Raw genomic sequence first — 16958 nt, 5'->3', positions numbered from 1 at the left:
ATTTTTAAGAAAGCCTTTTGAACAAATATAGTAAGATTCACATTTAAATTTAATCCATTGTTGCTTAGTACTAATACTCCAGTGTGAAAATGCATTTATTTTGCAGGTCACCTATCCCACAACAGAACCAATGACTTCCCATCCAACATCATTGCAAATATCTGATGTTTGCTCATTAGAATGATCAGCCTTAATCTCAGCCTTAAAATACAGGGAACTGTAATTACTTTTCACTGAATTAATTCCAGTTCATTTCCAGACATCGCTCAGTCCCATAGCAAAATAAGGTTTCTCGTTATTACTTAATACATTGATAGACTTTGACGATTTAATTGTTGTTGTTATCTAATAATTTTTAATACTCATTCAATCCAGTACATTGTGCAAATGTGGAATTACGGCACAGTACATGAACTACTGTAAAGATTTTGCAGGGTACAATGTCACAATCATTGTTAATATTAATTTTTATTTTACCTGTGGAAACATAGTTGAATTCATTTAATTATATTTCACTTCAATGCTAAGATTTATCATGTTTGGAGCACAATAAGACTTAAGGATTTTTCATGCAACAAAGTCGAATGATAAAGAATTAACATCTCTTTATTGTTTCATTCAAAAATAACAATAAATTTTGGATTTTTGTAAGTTATATATTTTTGGAAAGAAGGAATGTTGTCTTCAGTCGAATGCTCGCATGGAATCACTAATTCACAGTATCTGCTGTTTATTCTCTTCCAGTTCTCAACAAAAGAAATTAACTAGTTCTGCTGGTTCTAAATCCGTGGAAAATATTTGAGAATGTTGTGGTCTTAAAGGTGAAAGGGCTAAGTGATCGTAAGTGATCAGGTTTTTTTGTTCAAAAGAGCTTGATTCAAACATTTCGAACCCATACATTGTCATTCTGCAGTATTTCAAACGTGTAAAACAAGTCGCTTTCTTCATTTGTAAAATAAATATATGCCACTTCCAATTATTCATTAGTCAGCTAATTACCTACGTTTGTTATTAAAAAATTGCAATTCGTCCAAATGTTGTTATGGCCTTTGATCAAATTAAATTTCTAATTAATGTTCATTCGTGAATTTTCGTTTTTTATTATTTTCCATTCATCTATTCATATTGAATGTAAATTTGACATCCTTTGACAATATCGGAGTGTGTTCATTTGAAATATGTCTTTGCATATGTATCACTGACTTTACTTATAGCATATGGTTGCACGGTGGCTCAGTGGTTAGCATTGCTGCCTCACAGCACCAGAGACCTCAGTTTGATTCCATTCTCGGGTGACTGCCTGTGTGGAATTTTCATGTTATCCCCATGTCGACATGACTTTGCTGTGGTTTCCTCCACAATCCAAAGATGTGTAGGTTCGGTGATCTGGCCATGCTAAATTGCACATTGTGTTCAGGGATGTGTGTAATTAGTCAGCAGGAAATGTAGAGGAATATGATCGGGAAATGTGTTTGGCTGGGTTACTCTTTGGAGGGTCATTTTCTTTTCGACCAAATGGCCTGTTACCACACTGTGCTAACAGGAATTCTACAATCGTTTAGTTGTGTTTCTCTAAGCAATTCTAACATTTTGTCAAAATTTGACGTTAGTTAATATGTTTAATACTTGATTACCAATGTGCTCCTAAATCTTTTAAAATATCTCAATGTTTTTTGAAATCAATGCTCACACAAAACACTAAACATGAGGTCACACAAAGGTCCCCATGACCATCTAATTACTGTTCAGGGGAATAATCAGAGTAATTATCTGATTGTTCCTGAGATCAATCCCCACTGCCACAGTAAGGATCTGTTATTATTCCCTCCAATAAATGCAATAGCTGTCCTCTGGTATTTCAGTTCAGTAATTACACACAATACTGGTTGTTCAGAGCAGTGGTTATTCTTTATTATGAATGGCCAAGGATTTTAATAGAAGAGATGTTCATATGTCCTGATGTGTTGCATGGTCACAAACAGGTTTTCAGTCCAAATATTGCAAAAAGAAAGTGTAAATTTAGTTTTGTTCAACTGCCGAGGCTAACATTTCCTGTTCATGTCCATTACAAATACTTGGAGAAAGTGAGGGAAAGCAGATGCTGGAGATCAGAGACAAGCATGTGGTGCTGGAATAGCACAGTATGTCAGGCAGCATCTGAGGAGCAGCAGAAACCACGTTTCAGGCATAAGCCTTCATCGTCTTATTGAATTCTTTGAGGAGGTGACCAAGCATGTGGATGAGGGTAGAGCAGTGGATGTAGTGTACATGGATTTTAGTAAGTCATTTGATAAGGTTCCCCATGGTAGGCTTATGTAGAAAGTCAGGAGGCATGGGATAGAGGGAAATTTGGCCAGTTGGATAGAAAACTGGCTAACTGGTTGAAGTCAGAGAGTGGTAGTAGATGGTAAATATTCAGCCTGGAGCCCAGTTACAAGTGGAGTTCCCAGATCAGTCCTGGGTCCTCTGCTGTTTGTAATTTTTATTAATGACTTGGAAGAGGTAGTCAAAAGGTGAGTCAGTAAATTTGCAGATGATACGAAGATTGGTGGAGCTGTGGATAGTGAGGAGGGCTGTTGTCAGCTGCAACAGATATGATGCAGAGCTGGGCTGAGGAGTGGCAGATGGAGTTCAACCCTGTCAAGTGTAAGGTTGTCCATTTTGGAAGAACAAATAAGAATGCGGAATACAGAGTTAACAGTCGGGTTCTTAGTCAGGTGGAGGAACAGAGGGATCTTGGGGTCTATGTACATAGATCTTTGAAAGTTGCCACTCAGGTGGATAGAGCTTGTAAGAAGGCCTATGTTGTATTAGCGTTCATTAGCAGAGGGATTGAATTCAAGAGTCGTGAAGTGATGTTGCAGCTGTACAGGACTTTGGTTAGGCCACATTTGGAGTACTGTGTGCAGTTCTGGTCGCCTCACATTAGGAAAGATGTGGAAGCTTTGGAGAGGGTGCAGAGAAGATTTACCAGGACGTTGCCTGGAATGGAGAATAGGTCGTACGAGGATAGGTTGAGAGTTCTCGGCCTTTTCTCGTTGGAACGGCGAAGGATGAGGGGTGACTTGATAGAGGTTTATAAGATGATCAGAGGAATAGATAGAGTAGACAGTCAGAGACTTTTTCACCAGGTACAACAGAGTGTTACAAGGGGACATAAATTTAAGGTGAAGGGGGGAAGGTATGGGGGGATGTCAGGGATAGGTTCTTCACCCAGAGAGTGGTGGGGGCATGGAATGCACTGCCTGTGGGAGTGGCAGAGTCAGAATCATTGGTGACCTTTAAGCGGCAATTGGATAGGTACATGGATGGGTGCTTAATCTAGGGGAAATGTTTAGCACAACATCGTGGGCTGAAGGGCCTGTTCTGTGCTGTATTGTTCTATGTTCTATCGTGAATCCCCCTGCTCCATGGATGCTGCCTGGTCGGCTCTCTTTTCCACCACCACACTTTCGATATAAAAAAAATTTGTCTGCTTATTTGGAGCAAATACTCTCTGTTTCCTCGGTAATATAAATTTACTGTGCTTTCTATTCACTCAAGTTCTCATTTTAATAGCTTCACGTTTTCTTCTTAATCCGATACAAATCTCAAAACTCCGGGCACAATAAAAGCGATATGAATTATAAATTAGCGTCTGGACAAGAGAACCAATGAACAGCTACATAGACCTCTTGAACATCCGAGATATTTGAATGAAAAAGCAATGCCTTCCAAAAAAATCTCTGCACGTCTGTCTCCTTTATCAATTCAATAATCCTGCAAACAGCTTATAATTGCCAGCTGATCTCTCTTAATGAGTATCTAATCAATGTCATTGTAAACCACTGAGCTGAGCTTCTGAATTTCATCTTAAAACACTCTGTCTCACTTACCTCCCAAAAACATCGACCAACCATGTGCCATCTACTCTAGTATCACCTTTTCTGACCTGATGTCCAATGGAGCCTGTCATATTCCTATAATAAACATCTCAGCTGTATACAGAACAGAAAAAGGCTCTGGTGATCCATCTGTGAGAAAGAAAACTACCACCGAACTATCCTGATCTACTTTCCAGTACTTGTGGAAAAGTCTCATCTATCATGGCATCGCAAGTGCACACTAAAAACATCTCAAATGTTTTCGGGATTTCTGTGTCTCCCACCCTTACAGACAGTGAGGTTTATTGCAACTGTTGCTCTATGATGACATCACCCACAGGAACACAGAGCAGCTGGGTCTGTGCAAACCAGAGAGCGCCCATACATTGGGAAGGATGGCAGGGTCCCTGAGAGGGGGTACAGGAGATTTACCAGGATGGTACAAGGAATGGCGGATTTTAGTTGCAGGGACATGGGTGTTAATGGTACAGGTCAAGAATATCCATCTACAATAGATGGACTCTCCTTTCTAACCTCTCCCCTTGCCTGGGCTGTGGTAACCTTCAGGTTAAACCCACCACCAGACATCTCTCCCTAATGAGAGAGCAGCCCTATGGTCTGGGAGGACAATGCTGCCTTTCCCTTTTACACAGTGATGTCACTGTACCCCAGGGGTGGGGAGAGGGAATGCTGAAGGTGGGGGATGGGACACCACTCAGGCACAGTGCTTTGTCCTGGAGGATGTTCACTTTCTTTAATATTGTTGGGGGCTGCACTGATGCAGGCAAGTGGAGAATGTTCCAACACAATCCTGATGTGTACCTTATAGAGAGCAAACAGACATTGGGGAATCAGGGGTTTGGGGAAACTGAGGTTGTTCTCCTTGTAGCAGAGGAAATTGTGGCTGCCCTGTGACAGAGGGGTTTACAGAAATTATACATTAGAATAATCAACCTTACACTCATCAGCTCATCATACACTGTTGACAAGACATATATGAAAGACTTGGAGGGAGATCTATTGACAAGATGGTTTGATTCAAAGGAGAACTTTTATGCATCAAATAGGAATGAGCTGGAACACAATACTCACAACTAAATGCAAATATCCAGGTCCTGATGAATTGAGTAATTCTGTCAGAGTGTGGTGTTACAAATACTGAGGTTACCATCTGAATGCCCAAAGGTATTACAAGTTTATAAAACCGTCACTGTCAGATCAGGTTAGAAACTCTCATCATCCCCTCCTCCTGGCCCAGGATGACTGGACACATTACCCCTTGTGGAGGTCAGCTGTCATTCAGGGGGAAATCTACGTGGGTTTCTATTAGTTTCCATTTTGGGACTTCATGTGACTAAACAGGGCAGATCTTTGACACATGGGAGAGAATGTTCCAAGTTTTAGTGAGATGTGGAGAGCAGGTTTTGCTGCTGCTTCTTCCCTTCTGTGCTGCCGCTGTGCCTCATCAATAAGACATGGGGGGAGGGGGGTGAAAGGCTCATGCAGCTTCAGGGGCAAGTTGTCACCATTCTGACCAAATAGGCAGCAAGCTCCTCCCAGTCATTCCATAGAGTATCCCTTAAAAGGCAGGAACTCTGCATGCTTCCCACTGCCCAGTGTTCCCAGGAAAAGTTTAGAAGAATGATGGGGAAAATCTCCTAGGAAAGGCATAACAGTAAAGTTCCAAAAGGATTATGAACAGTTTACACAGAGGGATCCATTGGAGAAGTGGGCAACAAGTTGGCAAATGGAGTATCACTTGGGAAAATGTGAAGTTGTTCATTTTGGAGGAGATAATAAAAGAACAGAGGACTATTTAATTGGTGGAAACTGTAGAAAGCTGCTCCACAAAGGGAGCAAGAGGTAAATGTGCAGGAAACAAAGCAAGCTAGCACAAAGTTACACCAGGTCATCAGGAAGGGGAATGGAATATTGCTCCTGATTTCAAGGGATTTGCAGTATAAGTGTTTGAAGTATATACCTGAGAGCAACTTTATAAAGTGCTAGTGAGACCACATCTGGAGTAATGAGAAGTTTTGTTACCTTTATTTAAGGGAATACATCACTTCATCGGAGGCATTCAGAGAAGATTGACTGGGATGATCCTTGGTTTGAAGGGATTCTCTTTTAAGAAAAGGCTGAAGAAGTCCGGACTCTACTCACTCGATTTGGGAAGAATGAGAAGTGAACTCTTTCAAACATATCGGCTTCCTCAGGGGTTTGACAAGGTAAAGACTGACAGGATGTGTCCCAGCATGAGGGAACCTAGAACCAGGCTCTGGGTCAGTCGCGGAATTAAGGGTTCTGTTTTAGTTTTGTCAACTTTAATGCAACACCAACACGGGTAAGGGGTTTCAGTAGCAATGGAGCTGGGGTGAGGGGGAAACAAGCAACATTTTACAGATTGGAATTCCTGGTGCTGGTGATTGTGTACATGTCTGATCAGAAGGGCACCTTGGCGTCAGAATAGGAGAGCAATATTGTGAAGAGTGTAGCTCTGCCTCAGTTCCCAGTGAGAGAGGGGCTCAGCAGTGAGGGAAAGGAATTTGTAACATCAACTGAAGGCAATGGGTTTAACCATTGCAATGTTTCATTGGAGGAAAATGCAGCTAATCGAATAGTGGGAGCATGGTTAGCAGTTTGATAACAGAATAACAGTGGAGTAATGGAGAGGGATGATGGGGAGGTAGAGCTGGACATTGCCAGTGTACATGTGAAACCTAACAGTGCTTTTGGACGATGTCACTTCCCGGCAGTATGTAGGTGAGAAACTGGAGGGACCAAGGATAGATCCTTGAGGGACACCGAATACAAGGACTTCAGAAAGGAAAGGGAGAGTGGAGATGGAGAAGGATTTTCCAACAACCTTGAAGTCAAATATTAGTTGGTAGCAGAATGTGTGAGCAGGACATAACCAGAAAAGACAGACAGAACAAGGAACAATATCTGTGAATCGGTGAGGGGGAGTGATGATGATGATGATGATGAGGAGGAGCCTGACTCTACATTCTATTTCTCCATTCGTGAGATCACCCAACCCCACCCTAGTCTCAGCTCATTTACTGAAATACTTGCTCCATCCCTGTGTTATCTCCAGACTCCATTATCCAAACACACTCCTGGCCAGCCTCCCACATTCAAATTACATATAATATCAAGAATATCTAAAACTCTATTGCCCAAGTGCTCGCTTGTTCTATAAGTTGTTGATCCAACAAAAGGCTCCCGTTTACAAGCAACTTAAAATTCTCACTCGATGTAATTCCTGGCTGTGAACATCCCTGTCTCCCTGCACCACACAACCTGTGAGATCTCGACAACTCATTTTCTTTCAGACTCCCAACGATGTGTTTATTCATTGCTTCACCGGATTGGCTGTTTCTACTGTTGTCAAGGCAACACGGTCTGGAATTCCTATCCTAATCCTTTCATATCTGTTTTTCTCCTTTAAAGGTATCCCCGAAAACCTGCTTATTTGGCAATTCTTTTGATCACCTGACCTAATATACCCATCTGTTGTCTAGTGTCAGAAATCATCAATAGTATTTCGTGAAATTATAAAAATGATAAAAATACGAACTGTTGTTGATTTGCACATACATTTTCAACGTTTCTCTGTCGCTGAGTGAATAATCTGTAACATCTCTTACCCAACCACATTGTGGGAGCACCTTCACCACACAAACTGCAGCTGTACAAGGAAGTCAAACATCACCCTCTCCACAGGCAATGGGGCTTTGGCATTAATCACTGGGATCTGTGGAAGGAGAAACACAGTTGATATTTCAGGGAATGAAAATGTTGCAGAATTTGATGGTCAGAAATGGAAGGAAAATGCCCTCTTTTGTTGTAAAAAGGAATGATTCACTGGCAAAGTGATTGTGGAAAATTCAGTCCGTTTAGAGAGCAGCACGTTGTCAGGGGTTGGGCAGCAGAGGAAAATTAACTCACAAAAGGTCTGTGAAAGTAACAGTAAAACACTGAACAACCCAAACACCCTGTTTCCCAACACTTTAACTCCCCTTCCCGCTGCACCAAGGACATGCAGGGCCTGGGCCACCTCCACCGCCAAATCCCAGGCACCTGATGCCTGGAGAAAGAACGCCTCATCTTCTGTGTTCGGGTCCTCCAACCACATGGGATCAATGTGGATTTCACCAGTTTCCTCATTTCCACTCCCCCCACCTTATCCCAGATCCAGCCTTCCAACTCGGCACCACATTCTTGTCCATCTTCCTTCCCACCGATTGGCTGCTGCTTGACCGGCTGTGCTTTTCCAGCATCACACTCTGACATTGAAAACACCCTGACTCTGACACTCTAAAACCTGCCCTATCTCTCCCTGCCAGGCAAAGCTGCGCATGTGTCCCCCTGCAGCTTGCCCCTCACAAAGTTGGCTGCCACACTCATGTCCCATGAATCACTGCCCCCAATAAAGGTGGCGGCTCTCACTCGCACCATTCACCATTTGAAGCATTTTCCCGTTTGCCACAAACACGGTCCTGGGATTTTCAAATTTGTGTTTTCCAAAGTGCACTAAGTTCTGTAAAACGTCTCAGCACGTTCCACTAAAATTTCCTTCTCTTCCTGGTCAATATGTCTTTCCTTAACCATGCCCTGCACCTTCACACATTCCCAATGCCTTGGTCACAACACACACTGTGCTGCCAGTGAAGCTGATCACGTGGTTGCTTATAGCCACGCCCCTCATTCACTCCGATTGGTTGGAGGACCGACAGGCACTGCCTGGTCTTCCAGTCCCATCCCCATCTTCTTATAAGAGGTATAAGAGTGAGGGTTCATTCCTGTTTCTCCTGATGTCAGACATTAACAACAACTACCTGCATTTTATGGAGCCTTTCACACTGACAATTCTCCTAAAGTGTTTCACGAATGCTGGAAACACTGATTAAAGAGAACAACTTTAAGATACATATTTAAGGAGGACAGAGGGTGTTAGGAAAGATATTCAAGAGGTTTTTTTTGGATTAGATTACTTAGTGTGGAAACAGGCCCTTTGGCTCAACAAGCCCACACCAACCCTCTAATGAGCAACCCACCCAGACCCAATCCCCTACATCTAACACTACGGGCAATTTAGCATGGCCAATTCACCTAATCTGCACACTTTTGGACTGAGGGAGGAAACCGGAGCACCCGGATGAAACCCACACAGACACGGGGAGAATGCGCAAACTCCACACAGACAGTTGCCTGAAGTGGGAATTGAACGCGGGTCTCTGACGCTGTGACGTAACAGTGCTAACCACTGTGCCGCCCATCTGCAGCTCCAATCGTGGAGTGATGTATGTGGGGAACAGCTTACAACGGAGACAGTTAGTGGTTAACCATAGCTTAACAGACCCATGTCCTAGCCCCCTACCCCACACACTAGGCCTTGCTCTCACAGTCTGTCATTACACACTACCTATGGTTTGCCACTAATAGTCTCCACTAACAGCTAATCACCCTCCCCCAGCCAGATCGTTATCTACTCCTTTATCCAACCATTCTTCTCGCTCTATCCCTACCTATCCTTTACTCCTTACATCCTCCCCGAAACCCTACCTTCTGCATATAAACCAACATTTGTTCTCACAGTAACATCAGCTGTGAGGATGGGACACCGGATCTGAAACGTTGACTCTGATTTCTCGTCACAGATGCTGCCAGACCTGCTGAGCTTCTCCAGAACCTCCTGGTTGTTGTTTCTGATTTACAGCATCTGCAGTTCTTTTGGATTTAATTTACCGGGAGTTTGTAATTCAGGTCCAACAGCCTCTGTCCCAGTCCCTGCTGTCTCCCCCACCCAGTGACACTGCACCTGCACAGCTCATGGACAGGTGTTGTCTTGCTGGCCACACCCCTCATTCACTCCCATTGGTTTAAGGACCACACAGACTCTCCTCCCATTGGTCTGGAGCTGCCATCAATCAAGCCATCCCCCATTGTGAGGTGAGTGGTGGGCTCCTCGCTCTCTCTGCCTTGGGATGAGCTTCATCATTCACAGTGAATAGGGCAGTATCACAGAGCACAGGGGCTGGGGGCTATTCAGCCCATTGAGGCTGTATGCTCTCCCTCTGGAGATGCTGCAAATCCGTCCCAACTCCCCTCGCATTTACCCACAGCCTCCCAATCTTTCCATAAAAAGTAAAATTGCAAATCTGTTTGAGAACACCTGCTGAATCTGTGTCCACCCGCTGTTCAGACTGTTCCAGATGCTCAGAATGTACTCAGTAAAATACAGGTCACATATTCACCTTATTTTCCATTTAACTTCAAGTAGTTACTAATATTGTGACATTGTTAACAATTCGCCTCTCTCTGCAAATTAAATATCCTAGAAACAAATTTGCACCTGGTCGAAATCACTGCTTAACCTTCTCAGATCCAAGAATTATCTGTGCTGAGATGTACAGCTCAGAAACAATGGACCAATTCGCCCATGCCAACTAGGAATCCTAAACTAACGGAGTCCCACTTGCCAGCTATTGGTCTGAATTCCTCAAAACCCTTCCTAATCACGTACCCAATCGGATGCCTTTGAAATGTTGTAATTGTATCAGTCTCCACTACTCCATCTGGGAGCTCATTCCATCCACGCCCCACACTCAGCTTGAAAACGTTGCCCCTTTGATCCCTTTTAAATCTTTGCCCTCTCAACTTAAACCCACGTGGTCTTGTTTTGGACTCACTTAACCTGGGGAAAAAAAGACCCCAGCTGTTCACCATATCCACGCCCCTCGTGATTTTATAAATCTCCCAAACGTCACCTCTCAGTCTTTGATTCTCAAGGGAAATTAACCCCAGCCTATTTAGCCTCTGTGTTGCCCAAATCCTCCAACTGTAGCAAATCTTTGTAAATCTTGTCTGAACCATTTCAAGTTTCACAACATCCTCCTCAGAACAGGAACATTCGAAATGAAAACGGAATTCCTGAAATGGCTTTATCATAGAACAAGGAACATAAAAAAATACAGCGCAAAACAGGCACTGTGGCCCTCGATGTTGCGCCGACCCAAACGCACCTAACCTACACGAGCCCACTATCCTCCATTTGCCTATCCAATGCCCGTTTAAATGCCCATAAAAAAGGGAGAGTCCACCACTGCTACTGGCAGGGCATTCCATGAACTCACGACTCGCTGAGTAAAGAATCTACCCCTAACATCTTCCTATACCTACCTCCCCTTAATTTAAAGCTATGCCCCCTCGTAATAGCTGACTCCAGACATGGAAAAAGGTTCTCATTGTCAAATGTCCTGTACAGCCACAATATGACGTCCCAGCTTCTGTATTCAATGCATTGACCAATAAATATAAGCATACCAAACACCACCTTCACCAACTACCGACCTGCGACTCTACATCCAAGGAACAATGTACCTCTTTTTTCAGCAACACTCCCCAGGAACTTACCACTAAATACATTAAGTCCTGTCCTGGTTTGCCTTACCAAAATGCAGCAGCTCACATTTGTCTAAATTGAACTCCATCTGCCATTCCTCACTCGAATGGCCCATCTGATCAAGATCCTGTTGTATTCTAAACTAACCTTCTTCACTGTCCACTACACCTACAATTTTGTATTTTCTGTAAACCTACCTCATATATTCACATCCAAGTTATTTATTTAAGGACCCAATATCCATTCCTGCAGCACACTGCTTTTCAGAGACTTTCAGTCCACAAAGCAACCCTTCATCACCACCCACTGTCTCCTACCTTCAAGCCCGTTTTGTATCCAAATAGATAGTTCTCCCTGCATTCCATGTTATCTAACCTTGCTAACCAGTCTGCTCTGTGGAACCTTGTTCAATGCCCATATAGACAATGTCTACAGTCTGTCTTCATCAATCTTCCGAGCACTTCTTCAAAAAAAACCTCAATCAGGTTAGAGTGACAATTTCCCACGCACAAAGCCGTGCTGACTCTCGAATCATTCCTTGTCTTTCCAAATACATGTAAATCCTGTCGCTCAGAATCCCTTCCAACAACTTGCCTGCCACTGCCTTCAGGCTCACTGTTCTCGTGTTCCTTGGCCTTTTGTTACCACCTTTTAATAAAAAAAAAGGCACCCGTCTTCCAGCACCTCACCTGGCACGAACGATAATACCAATATGTCAGGGAGGGGCCCAGCAATCACTTCCTGAGCTTCCCACAAATTTCTGGAATACACCTGATCAGGTCCCAAGGCTTTATCCACCTTGATGCAATTTAAGACATCCTGAAACTCCTCCTCTGTAACAAACCCTTTTCAAGTTCTCACTATTCATTTCTCCAAACTCTCTAGCTTCCACATCCTTCTCCAGTGAAAAAAAAGACATGGAATATTAGAGGTGCGAGGTAGGAACGAAGGACTTCTGGGAAGGTGAGTCTAACTCAGTAGCTGAGAGAGTAGCTCAGACTGAGCTGTCTCAGTCCTCAAGGACATAACTGTTCAAATGGGGTTTGCAGCAGGTGGTGAGGGAACCAGCAAGAGGGAAAAATATACTACATCTTATCGTTATGAATCTACCAGCTGCAAATGCATCTCTCCATGACAGTATCGGTAAGAGCGACCATCCCACAGTCCTTTTGGAGACAAAGACTCGCCATAAAGTTGAGAAAAACCTCCCTTGTGCTGAGTGGTACTATCACCGTGCTAAACGGGACAGATGTAGGAACTCAAACTGGATCTCTCTGAGGCACTGTGGGATAACAACAGCAGAACTATACTCCAGCACAATCTGTAATCTCATGGGTTTGTACATCCCGCACTCACCCATCACAATGGACAGGAAAGGACGGCATGCCATGAGCAGCACCAGCCATACCTAAAAATGAAGTGCCAACCTGGTGAAGCTACCAAGCAGGACTATCTACATATCAAACAGCATCAGCAGCAAGCAACAGAGCTAAGTGATCCTACATCCAATGGAGTGGATCAGGGCTCTGCAGTTCTGCCACACCCAGTTGTGAGTGGTTATGGACAATTAAACAACTCGTTGCAGGAAGCACTACAAATATCCCCACCCTTACTGATGGAGGTTTCGCACATCCATGCATAAGATAAGATGACAGCATTTGCCAAAATTTTCAGCCAGATACAAGGTGGGATGATCCATCTCAGCCTTCTCCAGTGGTTCCTCATGTCACGGATGTGAGCTTTAAGCCATTTCAATTTAGTTTGAATAATATCAACAAAATGGTTAAGTAGTGTAAAGGCTATGGGTCCTGCTAACATTCTGGCAATAATACGGACAGCTTGTGCTCCAGAACTTGCCCCCCACCAAGCCACGTACCGCTCCAGCACTGGAATCTACCAACAATGTGGAACATTGCCCAGGGATGTTCAAATAAAAACACAGGGCAAATCCAATCTAGGCAATTTTCCTCCATCAGTCCAACTCGATCAGCAGTAAAGTGATGGAAGCAGTCATTAGCAGGACGAACAAGCAGCAGCTGCTCAGCAACAGCCAGCTGAGTGACACTCATTTTCGGCTCCACCAGGGCCACTCAGCTCCCGATTGTGTTACCGCCCTGATTCACAACCTGACAACCAGCTGAATCCCAGAGGTGAGGTGAAGGGGACAGCTCAGTCCCACTCCAACACCACTATTTCTAGCTGATTCTACCCTCGTCTCAGCTCATATACTGAAACTCTCATCCATGGTGTGTTATCTCCAAACTTAATTATCCAAACACACTCCTAGCCAGCCTCCCAAATTCAACCTCTCTGTAATCTCAAGAAAAATGGAAAACTGTCGCCCATGTGCTCACTTCTCCCCAAACATGTTGATCCATCAAAGGGCTCCTATTCATAAGCAACAACAATTTAGAAAACTCACTCTTCATATAATTCCTGGCTGTGATCATCCCTAGCTCCCTTCACCACACATCCTTTGAGACCTCGACAACCCATTTTCTTCGAGACTCCCAATGATTTGTTAATTCATTACTTTAACTGTGTGGCTGATTCTACAGTTGCTAAAGCAACATGGGCTGAAATTTGCAGACAAAACCTCACAGGTCTGCTTTCCACTTTTAAGACATCCCTCAAAACCTACTTTTTGGCAATGCTTTTGGTCAGCTGACCAAATATCTCCATCTCTGGCCTCATATCTAAAGTCCTCAATAATATTTTTGTGAAAGCATGATAATAAAACTACATACTGTTCTTGGTTTGGACATGATCTTCAAATCATCACTGTGGCTGTAATGAATAATCTGTAATGTCTCTTACCCAACCACATTGTGGGAACACCTTCACCACACAAACTGCAGCTGTACAAGAAAGTCAAACATCACTCTCTCCCCAGGCAACAGGGCTTTGGCATTAATCACTGGGATCTGTGGAAGGAGAAACACAGTTGATGTTTCAGGGAGTGCAAAATGAATTACAGGGAATGAAAATGGTTCAGAATTTGATAGTCAGAAATGAAAGAAAAATACACTTGCTTATTGGAAAAAGGAATTCTTGACTGTCAAAAATATTCAGGAAAAAAGTAATCTGATAATAGAGCAGCACATGGTCAGGGGCTGGGCCACAGTGAAAAACTCATTTACAAAGGGTCAATAAAAGTAATAATATAATACTAAACAGATGAAAAATACACAAATGGTTCGAGACTGAGGAGGCTAGACATTGACAAAGTGGTCCTGAGGGAGCCCAGAGGTGAATCAGAGCAGGATTGGCTGCTGTCATCACAATGACTCTATACCAGAGAAAGGCTGCACATGCGCCTGGCTGCACCTTGCCCCCTACAAAGATGGCGGCCGCGCACGTGTCCAGTGAATCGTTGTCCCGAATAAAGATGGCGGCTCTCACTCAGCCCTGCAGCCGCGTGGAGGCCATTCCCCGTTTACTGCAAACACAGGACTGAGACGTTCAAATTTGTTTGTAAAATCTCTCTGCTCATAGCAACACAGCTTTTCTCCCGTTTCCCTGTTTATTTCTTTCCTTACCGTCTCCATTCTCTCCAAAACTTCCCGAGCATTCATTACAGCGACTCTGCGTCGGGCGCGAGGTGATCACATGGTTTACGTTAGCCCCGCCCTTCGTTCACTGTGATTGGTTGGAGGACTAACCTCCCGCTAGGTCCTCCAGCTCCGCCCACCGTCCTTTCATTGGTCCGGTGCTGACATCAATCACCCAGGGGGGGGTCACTGTTGGCTGGAGCATGCGCAGTGTGTCCTGCTTTTGCTGCGATGTTGGGTCATGTGATGGGAGGTAAAAACAATGACTGCAGATACTGGAAACCAGATTCTGGATCAGTGGTGCTGGAAGAGCACAGCAGTTCATGCAGCATCCAAAGTGCAGAGAAATCGACGTTTCGGGCAAAAGCCCTTCATCAGGAATAAAGGCAGTGAGCCTGAAGCGTGGAGAGATAAGCGAGAGGAGGGTGGGGAGAAAGTAGCATAGAGTCCAATGGGTGAGTGGGAGGGGATGAAGGTGACAGGTCAGGGAGGAGAGGGTGGAGTGGATAGGTGGAAAAGAAGATAGGCAGGTAGGGCAAGTCCGGCCAAGTCATGGGGACAGTGCTGAGCTGGAAGTTTGAACTAGGGTGAGGTGGGGGAAGGGGAAATGAGGAAACTGTTGAAGTCCACATTGATACCCTGGGGTTGAAGTGTTCTGAGGCGGAAGATGAGGCGATCTTCCTCCAGGCATCTGGTGGTGAGGGAGCGGTGGTGAAGGAGGCCCAGGACCTCCATGTCCTCGGCAGAGTGGGAGGGGGAGTTGAAATGTTGGGCCACAGGGTGGTGTGGTTGATTGGTGTGGGTGTCCTGGAGATGTTCCCTGAAGCGCTCTGCTCGGAGGCGCCCCCCAGTCTCCCCAATGTAGAGGAGACCACAACGGGAGCAACGGATACAATAAATGAAATTAGTGGATGTGCTGGTAAAACTTTGATGGAAGTGGAAAGCTGCTTTCGGACCTTGGTTAGAGGTGAGGGAGGAGGTGAGGGCACAGGTTTTACAGTTCCTGCGGTGGCAGGGTAAAGTGCCAGGATGGGAGGGTGGGTTCTAGAGGGGCGTGGACCTGACTGGGTAGTCACGGAGGGAACGGTCTTTGTGGAAGGCGGGAAGGGGTGTGGAGGGAAATATATCCCTGGTGGTGGGGTCTTTTTGGAGGTGGGAGAAATGTCGGTGGATGATTTGGTTTATGCGAAGGTTTATAGGGTGGAAGGTGAGCCCCAGGGGCGTTCTGTCCTTGTTACTGTTGGAGGGGTGGGGTCTGGAGGGCGGAGGTGAAGAATGTGGACGAGATGTGTTGGAGGGCATTTTTAACCACTAGGGAAGGGAAATTGCGGTCTCTAAAGAAGGAGGCCATCTGGTTTGTTCTCTGGTGGAACTGGTCCTCCTAGGAGCAGATACGTCAGAGGCGCAGGAATTGTAAAACGGGATGGCATTTTTGCAAGAGGTAGGGTGGGTTGAGAGTTTGCTGAGGGTAAGAATTCCCTTTGCGTGAGCTCTGCAGTAGATTTCCTTTATTCATGGAGGGCATTGCCTTCCTACTCATGACTGTATAGCTGTGACTGATGATTCAATGCTATCTGAATCAGTACATAAACACCCCATTTTCACAACATCTGAGATCTTTAGCACATTGTATTACGCTCTTCTTTGGAAACAACAAAAACATGAATTGAAGCCTCAAGGAATCGGAGCAGGCGTAGGCAATTCATCCCTTTCAGCTTGTTCCCCCATTCTATCAGATCATGGCTGGGCCAACCCAGGCCTCAACACCTACTTTTATGCTTGATCCGCATAGCCCTCAACTGCTCAATATTTCAAAAATCTATCTGCCCTCTTTTAAAATAGAATCATACATTCCCTACTGTGTGGAAACAGGCCTTTCAGCCCAACAAGCCAGAACAACCCTCCGAAGAGTAACCCAACCATTCCCCTCCCACATTTAACTTCCACAAAAGTTTGGGTGAGAAAATTCTAGCCATTCACTGAGAGAAAAAAATCTTTACTTTTTCTAAAATGAATGTTCCCTTGTTTGAGACTTCATTGGTGCTGGAAGATCTAGTCAACATCTACCCTGTCAAGCTCCTCAGAATCTGGTTTCCATAAGATCACCCCTGCTTATCTATTCTTGATAGGTCAACC

General features: G+C 44.4%; 1 long non-coding RNA gene across 1 annotated transcript; it reads left to right on the top strand.

The window, feature by feature from the left end:
* Positions 1 to 727: 727 nt before the first annotated feature.
* Positions 728 to 7357, top strand: LOC132810136 (uncharacterized). The gene is made up of 3 exons (XR_009642741.1): positions 728 to 840; positions 5918 to 6091; positions 7317 to 7357. It is a non-coding gene; the product is annotated as an uncharacterized LOC132810136 (long non-coding RNA).
* Positions 7358 to 16958: the final 9601 nt, after the last annotated feature.

This window comes from Hemiscyllium ocellatum, unplaced genomic scaffold (assembly GCF_020745735.1).
Source record: "Hemiscyllium ocellatum isolate sHemOce1 unplaced genomic scaffold, sHemOce1.pat.X.cur. scaffold_152_pat_ctg1, whole genome shotgun sequence".
NCBI lineage: Eukaryota > Metazoa > Chordata > Chondrichthyes > Orectolobiformes > Hemiscylliidae > Hemiscyllium > Hemiscyllium ocellatum.
The sequence above is the reverse complement of the archived record's forward strand: the minus strand, read 5'-3'. Positions and strand labels throughout refer to the sequence as shown.